Genomic DNA, 16,067 nt, shown 5'->3' on the forward strand with positions numbered 1-16,067 from the left:
CTAGGGATGGCGCAGGTCCCAAACTGGGAGTAGCGAACAGTTGGGGAGATGGAAGGGTGAATGTGGCTTGGGGAGTCAAGGCACGGAGAGCTGCGCTATAGACTTACCCCAAGAGGCCTGAGGATAGGAGTGCCATGCTGTGAATTTTAAAGAAATAATGCTTTTTCCCTAAGATTATAGACCAGATAATATAGGTTATTATTATCTATCAATTGTATCTATAAAATCCTGTATTTTAGCATTGAATCAAACACACAAAGTGAATGAGACAGAGACAGAAAGACATAGAGACAGAGACACAGAGAAAGAGAGAGAGACAGAAAGAGAGAAAACTGCTTAAAGGAGAAAATGATTCTTGGTCTCATGAATTCACAGGTCTCTGCCCATCATGACTTGGAAACATTCTTCTGTGGCCTGTGGTGAGGTATATATAACTTGATGATAAAAACGTGGTTCAGAGGAGTTCAATTCAATGAATAAAAGCAAGAGAGTGTAAGAATGAGAGCAACATCTGGTGTGGGGGCCCACTCTTTTAATCCCAGAGGCAGAGACAGGCAGATCTTCCTGAGATTGAGGCCAGCCTGGTCTACATAGCCAATTCCATGTCAGCTGTGGTTACACTGTCTCAAAAAGACAAAAAGAAGAAAAAAAAAAAAAGCAAGACAGAATGGGCCAGGTGCTAAGGCAAAATCTACCCTTCAAATCTACCCTTCAGAGTCATTCTCCACTGACTCACTCAATCTCTTGGTGCATCCTTCACTTCTCAATGGTTTTATCAGCTGGGGACCATGTTTTTGACACCGGCATTTGGGGAACATTATAGATTCAAGCAATAATATTCCTTCCCGTCCTATAATGCAAAATATCCTGAGAACATTTTAACTCTCCCACCAGTCATTAAATCTCCAACGTTCACTAAAACATTAGGTCCAAAGGCCCCTCAAGACAAAGTTTTAGCTTTGAACTCCTATAAACTCTATAAACAGAAGCTGAGCATTCAGGGAAATATATATAATCCCTGAATTCAAGACTTCTTGAGAAGGATTATCTGTTTGATGTTAGCAATCAATACACAGCAAGACTATGTCTCAGGAAGGATCCATAATTTGCACAAAGTAAGAAATCACATTTGTCTAGGGATGTGACAGTTTTGGGGATTTTTCGAAGTTCTATGATCTCTACAGTCATGTGTATTTGACTATATTTAAAATACCATACATGAGTTCCATCCCACTGAGTGGGCATTAAGTCAAGTTAGGTAGCTGTTGATTACCCCCAAGATAAAAGTGTCACTACTGCCCCAATATAGTTTGCTATGCCAATGACTGTTGTAGTTTTGGGGCCTTAAAACCAGGGTTGGAACATTGACTGATATGTACTGTTGGCAGCTTGCAAACAAAACAAAACAAAACTCTCCAAAACTATGAGAGCTTGCCTTCAGGGAGGTGGCTTCCAGGCCAGTTCAGCTCCATTGCTCCATATCCTATGTCCAAAGTATGTCTTGTCTTCAGCAATAGGGTCTTAGCTTCAAGTTCTGAGAGGCAAACTGATTAACACTTTCGGCAAAGTCCCAGGTTACAAAATCAAGAACAAAATCAGTAGCCTTACTATATACCAATAACCAGCAATCAGAGAAAGAGTACATGGAAACCCTTCCATTCACCAAAGACTCAAAAAAAGAAAAAAATTTAGGAATAAACTTGACCAAAGACATGAAAGATCTCCACAATGAAAATTTTAAATCTGAAGAACTGAGATTGTGGAAGACACCATGAGATGGAAGGATCTTTCATGCTCATGGATTGGAAGAATTAATATTGGGAAATCACTCCAGGAAGCCAAAGCTTTCTTTGGGGGGAGGGGGAGGTGGATGGATAACCATACCAGATCTCAAACTATATTACAGAGCTATAGTTATAAAAACAGAATGGTGAGGCCATGATGAAGGAGGTTCCATAGCCAGTCGCAGTGGCTGCGGAGGGGAGGCCGAACTGGTCCCACCTCAGCGTGTCCACCAAGACAGTGGAGTCAGGGAGGTGAGGAACTACCTACCTGGAAGCGCTGCTGCTGCCGCCACTGCCTCACAGCGGTCTGACGTGGTGTCGTTGTTGCCAGCACTGAGCAGCGGCTTTCAGCACCTGCAGCTGCTGGATGTGAGCAGCAACTAGCATTGACCGCACTGGGGCCCGAACTGCAGGCACTGAGAGTCCTGTGGATGCTGCTGACCAGGAACAACCGGACGGGCGGCCCTGGCGCACTGCCCAATGGCCTGGCAGAGCCGCTGCTCTGCCTCAGCCTCCAGGTGCTCAACCTCAGCCACAACTGCTTCCAGGAGATGCCTGCATCAGTGCTGGAGCTGCCCGCTCCTGCAGACCCTCAGCCTGGGCGGCAACCACCTGCAGAGAATCACCGCCAAGATCTAGACCTTGCGGAGTTTAGAATGTTTATACCTTGGAGGAAACTTCATTAAAGAAATCCCACCAGAATTAACAAATCTTTCTCCATTGAATTACTCGGTGTTATGTGACAACAAAAATCCAAAATGTGCCTCCTCAGCTTTCACAGGTGCATTCACTTCCTTCCGTCAGTCCCCACAATAACTTGCTGACATACTTGCCTCGAGAGATTCTTAACCTTATTCATTTGGAAGAGTTGAGTTTACGAGGAAATCCATTAGTTGTTCATTTAGTTAGAGATTTAACCTATGACCCTTCGACTCTTCTGGAATTAGCTCCAAGGACCCTTAAGATGGAAAGTATTTCTTACATTCCCTAAGATCTTCCTGGGAATCTTCTTAGATACTTAAGTTCAGCCAGCAACTGCCCAAACCCGAAGTGTGGGGGAGTCTGCTTTGACTGCTGTGTAAGACATATTAAAGTTTATGTATTTCTGTGGGAAGTATCACCTCCCCCTGATGCACTACTTGTGGTCTCTAGAATGTTCTTCCCCTTGCATCTCTGCCTCACACACCTCCGCATCCCAGAGCCAGTCTGACTGGGAAGACAAAGCTAGTCTTGCCCCACACCGAATGCAGAAAGTTCTTGGTTGAGCAGGAGTGGGTGTTGGATAAACTTAAAAACAGAGCGAAGATGGTTAAAAAAGAAAATAGCTAGAAGTTGATTAGAAAGCTTGGTGTCATGTTGCGTGTCCATCACAGATTTGGACAATTTCAAAGATTTTGTGTTCCATCTACCCATTCAGCAAGAATGAGTTCAGTTTCATGTTTGGAGTCTTTGAATTAATTTACTAGGAATGGCAGTTCAAAATTTGGCCGATTGGTCACAATTTTTTTGACTGATTGTGTGAATCACTAGAAAAATGATACACTCACAAGAGCTATGCTACAGTAACTTGGGACAGTTGAGGGTGAAGAAAGTAAGAAAATATCAAAGCTCTATTGCCAGGGTTGTCCTGATTTAAGTTGAACACTGTACCATTAATAGAATGAGCCATCTCCTTATGTTCACCCCTGGGTCTAGATTACAGACCTATTCACGTAAATTCAAAGATGATCACATAAGACATTAGTCTGTCTGGCCAACTAACTGGTACAGTAAGTGTGATGGATAGCTTTAGTGTCAACTTGACACACCTGGGTTGAGGGAGTCTCAGTCGGGGAATTGCCTCTATTGGACTGGCCTATGGCCATGTCTGAAGGGCATCTTCTTGATGAGTGATGTGGGAGGGCCCAGCCCACTGTGGGTGGTGCCACCCCTGGGCAGGTGGGCCTGTGTTGCATAAGAAAGCAGGCTGAGCAGAGGCCAAGGGAGCAAGCCTGTAAGCAGTGTTCCTCCATGGCCTGTGCTCCAGCTCCTGCCTCCAGGTTCCTGCCCTGAGTTCCTACCTTGGGCTCCCTGATGAACTGCGTGTGACCTGGGAGATGTAAGACAAATAAGCCCTTTCCTCCCCAAGTTGGTACTGGTCAGAGTGTTTTGTCACAGCAATGAAGAATCAAACCATGACAGTAAGGAATATAACTTTTAAATGGGATATTTAAACTTTTCAGTTCTTTTTTTGTGTGATGGTTATTAACCTTATGCAATCTAACAGTACTGTGTAATAGTGCCTTAATCCTTGCAAGGATATGAAAGCTTATTCAAGAAACAGTTTCAGATCTACCTACAACCTGACACTGCAAAACACTTAAAAATGTGCTTCAACAGAGCTAGGTAAACAACTAGAGATATCAGCCAAGCCCATGGTCACCTGAACTTCTGTTGTTTTGTTAAACTGTGCAATGATCCTTTGTAAGCAAATAATTTTTACATGTAATGGGAGGCTACAATATTGATCCATCTGTTTATCATAAAGCAAAATAATGGTTTTTGACAGAAAAATGTAGAAGTTAAGTTCTTTAAGAAAAGCTGCTTTATAAATCTTGCGCTAAGTGAGGGAAAGGTGAGTTGGTAGTTCACACCTGTAATCCAGCACTTGGGAAGTAGAGGCAAAGTGATCAAGTGCTCTAAGTTAGCCTAGTCTACATACTACATAGTAAATTTGATACATGAGACCCTGTCTCAAAGGGGGCTGCGTAGAAATTTTAAGTCAAGTATGTCACCTTTGTTTGTGTTGTGTACTAAACTATAACTTTCCCTATTGTCAAACGCCCCCCAAGCCCACCAGGCTTGGGTCTTCAACAAAAAGGACACTCAGGCATAGTCTGAAGTTATGCGAGGAATTTATTAAAGGGACAGCAGGTACAAAGAGGAGAGCACTCTTTAGAAGGAAGAATCGAGAAGAACCTACCGAGGGGTCCCACAGGTCCTTTTAATCCGGTTCAGAGTTTGGGTTACCCAGGTGAATCTTCCCAACAGAAACAAAAGAGTTACTATAGAGACAGCACGAAGGCCGAACCGAAACTAACTTCTAGAAGACCTGATTTATCATCCAGGTATGGCCTGTCAGCTCTGACCGCTGAAGCAGAGAGCACAGAGGCTCTTAAAGTGACACTCTCTTAATTTCCAATGCTTATGGCAAGCAGTGCTCCTGACATATCCCCTTTCTTTTTATATTTTTTAAAGATGAAATACGTGCCAAGACTTGGGATGGAACGACCGTGCCTGTCTTAGGTTGTCCTCTGCCAGAGTGAAAGCCGTTGGGGGCAGCCGGCATCCCGCTTTCCTCTCAGAGGATCTTACCCATCTCTGGCTAACCAGCCTCCTGAAAGCTCCCAGTGAATGGCCACGGCCTTGGGGACGAAACAGGAAATGCCACTGAGGCACAGTGTCACGGAGAGAGAAATCAGACTGCGGGACCAGAGTCTGGAAATGAAATATGGCCAAATTATGTGGTATTGACATTGCAACTTCTGAATTTGGTTGTCTGATGTATGAATTCACTACCTGTGCAACTGTGCAATGGCAGCCCTCCCCCAAACCTCCCCGGTGGCATACAACTGCATCATGCTGGGCCACAGCTTCAAGCAGCCACGTACCATCCAAGGAAGGCCCAGGGGAGACGCGGGCAACCACTGTGCAACTGTGCAACTCAAGAAATTGCAACAATTGAATTCGGTTTGTGAATTCTCTACCTGCTCTACCTGTGCAACTTGAGGTTAGGCAGAGCCTAAGTTCCCCCCTCCACATGAACAAAAAGGACCTCACAGCCTAAGGGGTCAAAGGGAGGATGTAAAGGAAGAAGGAACATAGAAAGGAGCACTTCAATGGTGTACAAATCATGTGGGATAAACAAACAAATAGGGCTGGGATGCATCATAGCCAAAGTTCAGAGACGTAAAACAGTGGGCTCCAGGTGGTGGAAACAGTCCAAGGGCAGCGTAAACAGAGTCCAAAAAATCGGTCCAAGAAAATTGGGAACACAGGAGGTGATGATAGATGGTGCAGCGATGACACAGGTGGCATAGAGTCTGGGAAGAGAAGAGTAGGATGGCAACAGCAGTGGAAGCAACGTGATGGGAGTGAACACATCATGGTGATATCCTGTGGAAAAAGCAGAAATACACCCCCTTCCCGGGCCACCATGGGGCTAGGTAGCCACATTAGTGAGCAATTGCAGCAGCGGTGTCCTTTTGAAAATGAAGAGCAGAAAAGATGATTATGGCAGCCTGTTTGTGAGCCTGCCGCTGCAGACAACGAGACACACAGCAACCACCAATTAACAGTATACATAGAACAATCACTAAAGTAACTAAAGAAGAGCCAGAGCTATGTAAAATACTCTGAAACCATCTGCGAGGACCAAGACCAGAGAGAGTATTTGCTAAAGAAGTAGCTATTTGATCAATAGAAGTAGCGGAAGGCAATTCTTTTGAAAATGCTGCAAAGATTTCTTCCTGCAATTGCATCTCATTAAATGTAGCATTATCCATTTTACCCTGAATGTACAGCTCCAAATTGTGCCACTCATAAAGAGAGTCATTAAATTTATAAGGAGTGATGCAAGTCTGAGTAGAATTCCAATCACAGACATATTGTACAGTTTTCTGCAATTCCAAGAGTTTACTACCTAACCAATGAAATCCGCTTTGTAAAGCCACGATTTCATCTTGTAAGTGAGCATTCACCTGAGCCTGTTTATGGGAGTTGTTATGTCAATGTTCAACAAAGGTCTGCAATTGCGCAGATTTTTGCAGCGCCACACCAGCAGTAGTTGCGGTAGTGGCCAAGGCAATAAGACCTAAAATAGCAGCAATAATCAGACCAATCATACGTTTACCATGCCGTAGTAGCTTTTTGAAAAATCGCAGAATCAACCCTTGAGCAGGACTGCTTTCCCAGGAATGACGCATTTTCACTGGAATCCATAAAGAATTCCTTTGAGTCAAAATCATAACAGAGTCAAAAGCTGGATCAAAGGCTATAGAGTTGTTAAGACAAGTATACAAATGACAATTTTGGCAAGTTAAGTTCAAGTCCTGAATGACCACATGTCCAATTAAGATTACTAGAGGAAAGTGCACACAAGCTGAAACATTGTAATGTTTAACTTTAGTAAAGTTATAAAATACCTTATCATAAGTAAGAGCAACAGCTCCCTCAAAGATCTCTACAGGCTTAAGAGCAGCTAGCAATTTCCAAATATGCATACTTATCTTTCATGGGAATAACATCATGTAGATCACACTTAGAGACAAATTCTTTATAATCTTTACAATCTTGTAACCAATTTCCTAAAGGATCTCAATCGATCCAAGTATGATTCCCAGACCTATAAATTTTTTTAATTAACTTTTTACAATCTTGCCATATCAAGGCTTATTTTTTAGAAATCTGAGCTTAGGAAAAGCTTTCACATTCTAGGAGAGATGGAGCAGCTGTAGTCTCATATTCAGTACAAGCAGAACCTATTGACTGAGCAGACAAACGCAGCACATCGGGATGGCTATGATTCCATCTACCTTCTGGAACAACCCAATGTTGTTGTTTTATAGGATAGCAAGGAGGAACTCCAAAGCAGATAATATCAGTTGTAACAAATTGAGTATAATTAAACAGTGACCCTTCTTCATCAGGAAACTCTGGCTGACCTGTTCCATAAGGTCGTGACAAAACATTCATAGGAGAAGTAGGAACCATGATAGTGGGCTCCTTCCAAGTATAAGGACGGAGAAGAGGAGGATTAGGCACATGAGCCCAATAAGTGGTCTCAGCTGCAATAACAGAAATCCAACTGCATAAATGAAAGATGACAGAAGGTTTCTATGGGAGGAAGACATGACTAGAGACAACAGTAATATTAGTCTTCAGATGCTAAATAAGCTAGACCTGATAGTAGTCCTACAAACAATGTAGTGAAGGTGAAGCTGCAAGAAACAATTGTTGAAGTGAATCCATAAGCTGTAAAGGAAATATGACTGTGAATGCATACACCAAGGGATGAAGTAAACTCACGAGGAGTGGAAGCCAAATGATGATACCCATACATGAGTGAAGAATACTACATACTATAACCTTAGTAACCAAGGTAACAGACAACAAACACAGTTGTGATTTTGTTGTCATGGAGACAACATGTATCATAGGTGGTTCTTTGACAACTGTAGGTTTTTAAGGTAATGGGAAACAAACTTGACATGGTCAGCTGAAAACAAACATTAACAGAAATGACTGAAAGTTAAGCATAAATGTATTGTATATTTTATGGGACATTTATTCAGGAGCGTGTGATATTTTCAGAACCAGGTGTTTGGCTATAGAGCGTAACAAGTGCTGAAAAGTAATAACTGTAGTGAGAGATAACATGTTCACCAAAGGGGAAACCAGAAAAGACATAACTAAATTTTTATAGACAACATACTGAACTGGAAAGAAACATATATGGTAAAAGAAGGTATCAGGAAGACTGTCCTGGTGAAACTGGAGACATTTACTTTCTCTGTGAAGGAACACCATAGGGTTTGGCACACTGGCAGCAGTGACATATGTCATGAGCTGAGCCAATGTTAGAACAATATCTAATATAATCTGACAAAGATCCACTTTTTCTATATGCTTTTAGAACTGCCTGACAGGTAGCATTTGCGTTTTTGTATGCTAAGCGTTTCACAAGCCGAGTATTAGCTTGACAGCCAACAAACAACCTAGACACGAAGTCTTGATAAGACTCATTAGGGCCCTGTTTGATCTTAGTCTGGTCCTCAGTGTGCCCTCCTGTAGGAGGCAGTTCATTCCAGGCTTTTTTCGCTGTAACATTAGCTTGAGCGTATATGACATTAGGGAAATGTAATTGTGCCATTTCCTTATATTGGCCTTCTCCTGCAAGCATATCAAAAGTAACTGGAATGTGGAGATGCCTGTTTAGGTCAGCTGAAGACAGACAGAATTTGTTAAAATGTGACCTCCATATGAAATATTTTTTTGTGGACAATTTTTTGCCAGTGCTTTCCAATCATTAGGAGGCAACTGCTCAGTAGGCAGGGACTCTAACATGGCTCGAGTAAAGGAAGCTGTAGGGCCTTGCTGCAGACAAGCAGATCTAAAAGTTTGCAAGGCTTTGAATTGATACAGAATATCTCCAGTACTCTGACTGTCATGGGGCTCCATGAGTGACATGAAGCCTGATACATCCTCACCTGCAGCAGTGGCCTGTCGCACAATCTTTTGTAATGGAGACATGGCAGGTCCAGTAGAAGACATACAGACCTGCGTATGACTTGGCGTAGGCCATAGCTGGGTGTTCTTTTCAGGTTGTATTTGTATTATAGAGGACGACAACTGAGCCTGTGATTGCAAAGCAGTAGCCTCGGTAGAGGATTTAGAGGATTCCTTAGGGTGGTCTCGCTCATCATCACACAACTCTTAGACCTTTTCTGTTGTAGAACCTGTAGACAACTGAGCAGGATAAGTCACAACTTTACGCTCAGCCATTGTACAGTGATCTTGAATGAGAATCCAGAGCGTGAGAGTCTCCAGATTTGTGATTGCTCCTGCTTGATATAATACATCTGTAACTCTGCACCCACTTTATACCATACATCTAATGTCAAGGGACCCTGTACAGGAAACCAAGGGCATACTTCCTCAAGCAATTCCACAAATGCAGTCATGCCTTGTGAACTGCATATTACACCTTGTTCCTGAAGTATATGCTTGAGCCGACCCATAACCCTGGAGAAGGAAAAAACTGTTAACTGAAGCAGGAGAAAAATCCTTTAAAGTCAATAGAAATTATAATTTGTTAGTAAGGGTGGAAGGCAGAAGTCGAGGTGTGTTCTTGTCTTTACCTTCAGTTTGTTGTATGTTACCTTGGAAACCTGCTCGGTACACACATACAAACTGTGGATAGCGATTGGACATTCCTTTGTTCCAGAGAGCTCTAGAAACAGGCAGTCAAGGATGACACAAACATACACAATAGGTTGTTCAGGGAACAAACGACAAGGTGGGATTGAGTATCTATGGAAACACAAATAACCGCAACATCAAACCTAGGTCCTAAAGAATATACTTTAGCTGTCTCTGATACCTAAAAAAAAGACATTAACTTAACAGTTGGCTGCATATTGTACAATCTGTTGTAATGGAAGTATTAGGGACAAAAGACAAGGAGTAAAGGGATTTTTATACCTCAGAAAACAATCATAGCAGTCAGTAGCAGAAATGCAGGATGGCGCAGCCACATCACGCTGGGCCACAGCTTCAAGTGACTATATCCCGCTTCATGCATAGGAGCACCGGCAACCATGACCACAGACCAGGCACAACGAGACAGGAAAGGGAAAGTAACAGAAATGTACGTGCAGCAGCAAGCCCAGCAACAGAGATGCTGGAAAAGTTTCATGTAATTTTAAAGCAGACACTATTTCAGGTGCTGTAGATTTTTCATTATAACTAAATCATAAATCATTAAACACCCTTAAAAAATCCAGCCCATGACCTGAACTTAACACATCCTTTTTTCAGAAAGTTTGTACTGTACAACTCTTGTAGTTTTGTTTATTGTCCTAAAAGGGTTAGTAAAAGGCAAACTTAAGACTTTTAGGCAATTGAAACTCATTAGCAAAGGTGGAGGTGTCTTTATGTTTGTCCTCCACAGTCAGGAGACACACAGTCCTGTTAAGCAAAGAGGTATACATTCATCAAAGCAACACTTGACTGAACAAGAGAGAGAAAGGACTCTCCCCCGATTCAGAAAACCGTTGAGTCCATGGCACAATGGCCGCAAGACGGGGCACAGCTGCATCACTCTGGGCCGCAGCTTCAAGCAACCGAGCCCCAATCCCAAAGACCGTGCACCAAGAAACCCTAAGCAGTGTCACCGAGATATCTAAATCTTGTCAAAAGAATGTAACAGGAAAGGATAAAAACTATCAGTATACAGGTTAAACTCTTGATTCAGAACTCTTTGAAAAACTAAAACCACAGCATGCAGTCCAGCAACCTGTGCTGAAGACTGAGAGGTATGAATCACTACAGTGGTCCCATCAGCAACATAGGAAGCACATCCATTAGAAGGCCCATCTGTGAATATCCATAAGGCATGTGGCAAGGGAACTGAGTATGTAACTTTAAGTAATAAAAGATCAGTTGTTTGACAAAACTGCAAAAGCCTATGCTTAGGATAATGATTATTAATAGAACCTGGACAAGCAGCTAGGGCAATTTTTCCAGGCCTCAGAAGTTTGAAACAACCAATCCACCTGGGACTTTCTAAAAGGAACTATGAGTTTAGCAGGTTCTTGCCCAAAATACTTTGTAGATTCAGACCTGAGGAGCTGAATCAAAGTTGACATGGCTTTAAAGTATGGACATAAGACTTTAGCAGGTAAGACAGGCAAGTGTATCCATAATAATGGAGCATAACTGTTGCTTAGCAATAGTGGATCTAACCCTCCCGGCACAGTGCAGCAGGAACCCCCTACAAAGCCATGACAGGAACCCGTAAGTCAACTGACAGCCACCTACCTGGCAGCCTGGCAGCCCACCCCCAAACCTCCCCGGCGGCATGCAACTGCATCATGCTGGGCCGCAGCTTCAAGCAGCCACGAGCCATCCAAGGAAGGCCCAGGGGAGATGCAGGCGACCAGGACAACCAAGGGCAACAGAGTAACACACCAGGTTGTCAAACCATCCAAGGAAGGCCCAGGGGAGATGCGGGTGACCAGGACAACCAAGGGCAACAGAGCAACACACCAGGTTGTCAAGGCAACATAAAACACAACCATGGAACAATAGGGTGCAACAAGTACCCATGGCAACACACAGAAACATAACCATCAAAATGCAACAAACAAGGCACAAATAATTTATAACTGATATCAGTAGCTTAATTTTGTAATTTTTACAGTGTGCACAATATTGTTATACACGTCTTTTTGCAACATCATGGAACTTGAAACAGAGTACAATAGATTTAAGAGCTCATCACGAGTGATTTCTGTCACAAATCACCTGTTCATTACTACCTGTAGCTCCTGCCATGAACTACTTGTAGAGCTCCAAAACTCATCACAGGCGGCCTCTGCCACAAGCCACCCGCTTAGAGTTCTCCTCACGAGCAACTTTTACCACAAACTACTTGCTCAGAGTGCTCAGGATGCCATCTCACATACCTGAGCCACCGACTTGTGCTGTCGGAAAAGAACACAGAAAGACAAGTTCCAAAACTGCCATTTTTTACACATCATTCACACAGAGCCGTGCCAAGCTCACATAGAGGGAAATTTATTAAATGGTATCATTAAACTGATTTGAAACACAACATGTTGGGAATGGCACCCAACGCAGATCTGCAAAAGGCACAATGTCGACATTGCGTGGGCACGCCGATTTTACGTTCCAAAGCACACAAGCTGCGAATGGCCCTGGTCAGCATCCTGAACAGCCCTCAAACTGTTCCCCATTAGATTAATCACAGTGGAATTGTATTCCTATGCCTGTTTCCACAGGTTTCTCGTATGATTAATCTGGGTTAGGTCACCCTTTTAGGGACCCAAGGAGACTGACCCCTGAGGTGGGAGCCTTTTTCAGCCAAAGAAAACCAAAGAAAATCTTGCATGTCAAGGCACTAAAACATGCAAGCTGCTCTCAGTTCCTTTCACAGTGTCAGAGGGTCAGTCTGAACCCGGAAAATTCTTGAGAACAGAAGTCTGTGAGAACTAGCATGAGTCTGAACAGAAAGGACAAGTTTCTGCCCTGAGTTAGCTTCTCACATTTCCAGCCCTATACTACATTAATTTACAAGAGCAAGCAGGAGACGGCAGGCTTTCCTGTGCCAGAATTTAAAGTTAGCCGTCTGAGTCTGCTTTCTCACTGCATTCTGAACACCGGGAACTGGGTAAGGAGGAGGAAATTCTGAATAAAAAACTCTGCAAACTTGCTCTAAGACTTTACACCTCACCTCCTTAGGAATTTCATAAAGATTAATCATCCTTCTAGCTGTATGAAAAAGCTGGCTTGGAAGCAATTTCCTTTGACAGCATTTAGCACATGCTCTAACAAATGTCCAAGCAGCCCAGAAGTCAAGTGAAACTGCTTCTCCTGTCTGAGACGCCAGTTTTACTTTTTCCCTGACTCTGTCCCCTACTTTAAAATCTAAAAATCTCATACTGAGCGCCCCTAAATCACACCCTGAAATGTGCAGCCTATTACTATAATAAATATACTGCAGGGAAGAAGGGAAAAAGACATACTTACCTAACAAAAGCATACTTACCCAAAAAACACTTTTTCCTCAAAAAATCTGTTCAGACAGCCTGGTACCGGGAGTCTCCAAGCCCCACGTTGGGCACCACTTGTTGAATGCCCCCCAAGCCCACCAGGCTTGGGTCTTCAACAAAAAGGACACTTAGGCATACCTCTGAAGTTATGCGAGGAATTTATTAAAGGGACAGCAGGTACAGAGAGAAGAGCGCTCTTTAGAAGGAAGAATCAAGAAGAACCTACCGAGGGGTCCCACAGGTGCTTTTTATCCAGCTCAGAGTTTGGGTTACCCAGGTGAATCTTCCCAACAGAAACAAAAGGGTTACTATAGAGACAGCAGAAGGCCAAACCGAAACTAACTTCTAGAAGACCTGATTTATCATCCAGGTATGGCCTGTCAGCTCTGACCGCTGAAGCAGAGAGCACAGAGGCTCTTAAAGTGACACTCTCTTAATTTCAAATGCTTATGGCAAGCATGGCTCCTGACACCCTATAATTTAAAAAACTACTACTGGATAAACTTGACAGTGAAAGCAGAGCTGGAGTGAGGTCATTATGGGCCTCTACAGTAGGATAGTTCCCAAAATTGGCTTAACTATTGAACACTCAAAAGTAAAGAATTGATAAAACAGAAAAAAATATTAAATATATTGTATCATTAGGGTGCAGGAGAAAATAGTTGGACAGATTATTGCCATTGGAAATTACCATTTTTATTAACTAATTGACTATGCAATAAAAATTGAATAGTGTTAAAACTATAAATAGATATTAGAAAATATGAAATATTTGCTACTAATTATTAGATAATCATCCTATAATAATACAAAGCCTAGGTGATAATGTTAAAAACATTGTTTCAGCCAGGCGTGGTGGCACAAGCCTTTAATCCCAGCATTCAGGAGTCAGACCCAGGCAGGTCTCTGAATTTAAGACGAATCTGGTCTACATAGTGAGTTCCAGGTCATCCAAGGTTACATAGTAAGACTCTGTTCAAAACAACAACAACAAAAAGGTAAATAAATAGTTTCAGATTGCATTGGAATACCAGGTGGTCTTTTAAGAACACACTCTTAAAAGCCAGTTGTATATACTAATAATTGTGTGTGTTGTTGTTGTTTCATACATATTTATAAGACAATATAATAAAGGATAATTCAGGATTTGTGTGTTTATTTGTGTATTACATCATGAAACACGAGAGTTTAGTGACTGCAGTTGTGGACTGCTGCTACAGTGAATTCCCTTACCTTTACCTTGTGATAGTATAATGAGATTATTTTTGCATTTTGATTTATAAATTTTCTTCCTGTGTTTATAGATGTGATCTTTTTCTACTGCCTAACATAATTGTATGATAGAGGCAGTAACATCTTTGCTTACTTCTCAAGTAAGCAACTGTAAGCTGCAGACTGTAAGATTTTGAGAGGAAAAGACGACTTAGGCTGTATTTAAGTGTCAAATCTCAAATGTTTTGTTAGGAAGTGATTCTAGTTAAGCTACATAAAATATTTTCATAGTAACTGTTCAAAAATTGATAGGACCAAGTTTTTCTGCTTTAAATTCTTCTACTTTCCTGCTTATCAGTTTAATCTAACTTATAACGTGAGTAAACTTTTATAATCTCTTATTTTAGCCTTTATAAATAGGTAGGTGTATAAATAGAAACTTAACCTCACATCCCCTTTCTAGCTTCCTAGAAGGAAGATATACCATTTTTTTAATAGATATAAATAATTCCAACCAGAGAGTTTCTATCTTGTGCCATATAGATATATACTATGGTGTTCTTTTAACAAAATGTTTATTGTGGTTCTTTATATGTGTAGTTAAAACCTATAATCAGTGTGGATCAGTGTACAACTGTACTTTTTGGCTGGGGTTGGGGTGGGGTAGACCCAAGGCCTTGTGCACGCTAAGAAAGTTTGGTCCAAGCCTGTCATTAGCTAACATTTAATGAAATCTGCATCTTTAGCGTTTTTTTTATCTTTGACTTTATCTTTTACAAGAGTTGCCACTCATTTCTAAGATTTTTCATATTTTTCGTACTTTTTTCATAACTAATAATTATAAAAATTAACTTGATGAAATACAAGGGACTTGATCATCTGGAAACAAGATGACCAGCTTCCAAAATCAGCAGACTATTTTAAATGATAGTCTGTCTCACTAGTTGACGAGACACGTGTTTATTTAGCTAATAAACACTTGTTGGTCTTTTTTTTTTTTTGATGTCTAATTGATGTTCCATAAAATTTACTGGTGATAACACAAAATTCAGCTGTTTTTAGAAGATTTATAAAGTTACACAACCATCAACTATAACCACAACACACTTTTAGCACTTTTTAATCACAACCTCCCCAGAGTTTTACAATTTAATCCACACTACATTCAAAGAGAGTTTCAAAGTTAGCAAAGTCTAATTTTCATAATAAAGTAAAATAGTTTTATTTTCAGAGACAAGGCCTGGCTATGTAGCACAGGCTAGCCTTGAACTCTTTTAACTCACTATGTAGCCCAGCCTGGCTCTCCCACACTGGATGCTCCTGCCTCAGCTTTCAAACTGTTGGTATTAGAGGTGTACACCACCTTGCCCAGCTCAGTGTTTTACTTTGAACATGTGCCAAAATTGCCTCTTGTTCTAAGGAAATCTTGACTTTTAAAAAATTGTTGCCAATATTAAGAATAAACTTACATTATAAATGGGTGTGGTGGCACATACCTTTAATCCCAGCACTCAGGAGGCAGAGGCAGGAGGGTATCTGTGAGTTCAAGGCCAACCTTCTCTACACAGCAAATTCCAGGCCAGCTGGGGCTGCAGGGAGATCCTGTCTCAAAAAGACCAAAAAATAAAAATAAATAAATAAAAACTTACAAATTGTAGTTCAATTTGGTGGTTGATGTAAGTAAAAGTAAAAGGCAACCCTCAATAGTGCAGCATAATACTGAACACCAATTCTAATA

At 41.7% G+C, this 16,067-nt stretch overlaps 1 pseudogene; it reads left to right on the forward strand.

The window, feature by feature from the left end:
* The first annotated feature begins 388 nt into the window (after positions 1-388).
* Positions 389-3,049, forward strand: LOC103745608 (annotated as a pseudogene).
* The last annotated feature ends 13,018 nt before the right edge of the window (positions 3,050-16,067 follow it).

Source organism: Nannospalax galili, unplaced genomic scaffold (genome assembly GCF_000622305.1).
Source record: "Nannospalax galili isolate Female #2095 unplaced genomic scaffold, S.galili_v1.0 scaffold564, whole genome shotgun sequence".
NCBI classification, from domain to species: domain Eukaryota; kingdom Metazoa; phylum Chordata; class Mammalia; order Rodentia; family Spalacidae; genus Nannospalax; species Nannospalax galili.